Consider the following 4,005-nt stretch of genomic DNA (forward strand, 5'->3'; position numbering starts at 1 on the left):
GAAATCTTAAATGTAGAGAAGGATCAAAAGGCTAACTTTGAAGAAAGCTTAGAGGAAGAGACATATAGGCTTGATAGGAGAGCCAAGAGTCAGAGAGAGGGAAAGGCTGTGTCTATGGGAGAGACACATGGCAACCAGGCCAGCCTGGTGTTTTTAGTCGAGAGGAAGAAAGGTGGACATGGGGAAGGGAGCAAGCAGGGTCTAGGACTGGCTGCTTTGTTCAGTGGCTGGAATGGGGTTCTCAGTTGGTGCTTTACCTGCCATGGTCTCTTTGCCATCTTGTGAAACAGCATTGAGGCGACAGGTGCGGCACCTATAGTTGTAGCAGCTTTGGAATCCAAGTCAGGCAGACAGCTGGTTTGGACCATTGGCCACTTGCTGATTTTTATGGGGAGGTCCACGGTGCCTGCCATAGTAGCCATAGTAGCAGCATCTATACCAGCGACTCCCTTCTACAGGAACTCCATCCGGCCAGTCACATTTGCTGCTTCAGGATCCTTTTTCCTGCAACCACATCAAACTCTATAGTTTCTCCATCCCCCACACTGCACAGATACTTGCCTGGATTGTTCTTCTTGATGGCAGTCTGGTGTACAAACACATCTTTGGTGTTATTTCGGTTTATAAATCCATATCCATTTCTGATGTTGAACCATTTGACAGTGTCAAGGAATTTGGTGACAAGAACTTTCTTCTCTGTGTCGTCACTGCCTGCGGGAGTTGATGAGGCCCCAGGCTGGGGGCATGTGTCTCCGCTGGGGCTCCCCATAAGCATCGTGGTGGGCACCGGGACCTGGGGTGCACCTTTGGCCACTGGGCTCTTAGGCGCTGGGTCCAAGAGCACCTCTGAGGGTGTGTCGGCTGCAGCCTGTGGGAGCATGGTGCTGCAGGTGGTGGCCCCGCCCACCTCACTCATGTGGCTCGAGGGTTGGGGACACGTGCACTTGTAGTCTTGCTGGGTCTCCCAGCCCCGAAGATGGCAAGTTATAGGGCATTCATCCTTTCAATGTCCTGCCTCTCCACATTTGAAGCAGATTCCTTCTGTTTTTACTGCTGCCACAAATGCCTGAGATATGGATATGACCTGGTATGATGGGATTCCTATTTCTCTGGTTGCTACAATCCACCTATTGTGATGCTCTTCCCGGAGATCCTGGCAAGCTAGCCTAGACTCAGAAGTCATGTCTTCCCAAACAATGTTTTTAAGAAGAAGGTCTCTAGCTGTGGGGTTGGAGATTTTTCTTTCTAAGCTCATTTTAGTTCTGAGAATAAAATCAGATAGGGATTCTCTAGGCTTTTGATGAAGGGAGAGCAGAGAGTGGGTGGGGTCTTGTGACCCTAAAGGTGGAGTGAGCCTGTTCCAGGCTTGAATGGAACAGAGGCGGACCTGTTCATACTACCCTGCTGGCTGATTTGCCTGCTGTGCCCCAGTAGAGAAATCTTCCTGGCCAAAGAGTTCTTTAAAACCCCATGGAGAGGCATCACCCCTCTCCTGGTTTTGCCTGACTTGTTGAAGACATTCAACACGATAGTAGGCTTCCCACTTTCGAAACATTGGGCCGGGAAGAGCAGAACTGCAAATATCTCTCCAATCTTGAGGGGTGTTTAAATTGGCAATATGGCTCTGTAGGAGAGACTTGTCCACGGTGTGTGAATACCATCTTCCTTCACTGCCTGCCTGAGTTCTTTTAGGTCGGAGGCTTAGAGTGGGTACCAGTTAAGTGGTTTAGCTCAAATAGGGTGGATATTAACTGGGAATGTTCGAGCAGTTTGGGTTTCAAGTTCTGTATCAGACTCCTGAGTATCATGGGAGGTTGGTTAGTTTTCAAATGAGAGTTCCTGAAATTGCAGAGTTGTTGAGTGGTTGATGGTTGAGTATGAGGGACTATGGGATTTGGCAGGGATTTATCTACCAATTTTGAAGGTCTGCTTGGAGAATGGGGAGGGGATTTATCTCTCTTTGGTTGAACAGGCATTGGTGGAGTAAGGGGAGAGGCAGGCAAAAGGTCCTTTGGTATTTTAATGGAGCCTTGTCTTTGGGCAGGGGAGGGAGGGGCAGGAGGAGCAGATGGTTTAATTGACATTTCCTCCAAGGCATACGGGGGGAGGGGTGGGTATATGAATTTTATCTCTCTTATTAGTTGGGTAAGGGCCTCGAGGTCTGAAACAAGGTGATTTTTGGAACATCGATATTTAGGTTCATTTGACTGAGGGGGCCCAGGAGCTGTGTTGTTGTTCTCAGTCTGTCAAATTTTAGATGGTCCTATACATTGCCAAATTGCAGCTAAGATCAGAAAAAAACTCACAAGGGTTTTTTTTTTTTTATCTCTGTTTTTGATAAGGGAAGCTACTTTGCTACTTGAGTCTGGACTATAAATATTATCTTCCGCCATGCATGGTGCTATCTGAAGGGCTTCCTCCCAAAACAAGGAGGCTTGTTTTTTGCCTATTTTTATTCCGTGGGATTTTAGTAGGGCATATATTTGCCTGGCCTGGGGTGATTTATTATGTGATGTGGAGTTCCCCATGATAGGAAAGAAGAGAAACGCTTTGTCCAATGGGAACGTTCTCTTGGCCTACTGGCTTTGGGGGATTCCACAATGGTCCAAGAGCGCCAAGCCTTCCCACAGATTTAAGGACTGGCAGCCGCCCTGTGTCTTTTAAATGGCTGCTGCATTACCAGGTTTTCTTCTTTTTGTTTTAAAGAGAGTCTAGATAGAGAGTCTTTGCGAATGCCTGTCACAGGCTGTCGGGATTTAAGCAGAGTCCAGAGGAACCTTCAACCAACACCATAGAGTGCTCTGGCCAGGAGGTATCAGCTGTTCCTTCAGCTTATTTAAATCTACAAGATGGCTCTGACTGAAAACACAGGAGGAAAAAAATAGGTTGCTTGTTTCCAGAGTTGGGGGGCTCACCTTCCCACTGTATCAGTTCCTGTGGCTGCGCCGTTGTCTGAGCCCAACATTTGGGGCACCAGCTGTAGGAAAAAATATGGCTAGGGAACCCAGGGTTCCTCCTGCCATGTTGTGGGTAGTTGGCTGGGAAGGCTCTGGGTTCCTCCAGCTGGAAGTTGGGCCCAGCTGCTCATTTACTAAAGGTTTCCCCATGGTTCTTCATAGTTCCTCATAGTGGTGTGGCCCCAACACACGAGGAAGTCCTTGGGTTTCCAAAACTGGTTTATTGACATGGTGGATGGTGGATGGATATGGATGCATACCCAACAAAACCCAGGGTAGACCTGAGTTAAATAGGGAAGGGAAAAGTGGGGAGGGGCTGGAGAGGAATGTTTAATGGGCTCTACCCTCTGGCCTTCAGGTACTTATTAGTATGTAAATCTCTCTAGGGCCTGTTCATCATGCCCTCCTGTGTACATGACTGAAGGGTGAAGGTGGAATGGAGATTAGACCTTGTGTTAGGCCCGATAGGTATCAACCATCCTTGACATAACAAGCTGTAATTAAAAACTAGACACATCTTCTCTTATTGAGAAGCAGCTCAGTAGGAGGAAAGTGATCCAAAAGCAGATAACAAAGTCAGACATAGCCCTGCTCCCACTGTTAGGATTTCTACAAGAAGACCAAGCTGCACAACTGTTACATATGAGCAGAGGGCCTAAGTTAGTCCCATCCATGCTGCCTAGTTGGCACTTCAATCTCTGTGAGCCCCTGTGGGCCTGGGCTTATTAATTCTATAGGGTGTGTTTTGTAGTGTCTTTGACCCCTCTATCTCCTCTAATACTTTCTATCTTCTACAGGATTCTCCATGCTCTGCCTAATGTTTACTTGTGGGTCTCTATATCTGTTTGTATCAGTTTCTGGGCAGAGCTTCTCTGATGACATTTATGCTAGGCTCCTGTCTGCACGTATAGCAGAATATCATTAACAGTGTTCAGGGGTGGACTTCCTGCAATGACATGAGTTTCAAGATAGACCAGTCATTGGTTAGCCATTCCCCCCAATTTCTCCCCAATTTTTACTTCTGTGTATTCTTGTAGACAAAAGAAAT

The 4,005-nt window shown here is 47.3% G+C and overlaps 1 pseudogene; it reads right to left on the reverse strand.

The window, feature by feature from the left end:
* Positions 1–342: 342 nt before the first annotated feature.
* Positions 343–916, reverse strand: LOC117694243 (Y-box-binding protein 3 pseudogene; annotated as a pseudogene).
* Positions 917–4,005: the final 3,089 nt, after the last annotated feature.

Source organism: Arvicanthis niloticus, chromosome X (assembly GCF_011762505.2).
Source record: "Arvicanthis niloticus isolate mArvNil1 chromosome X, mArvNil1.pat.X, whole genome shotgun sequence".
Lineage (NCBI taxonomy): Eukaryota > Metazoa > Chordata > Mammalia > Rodentia > Muridae > Arvicanthis > Arvicanthis niloticus.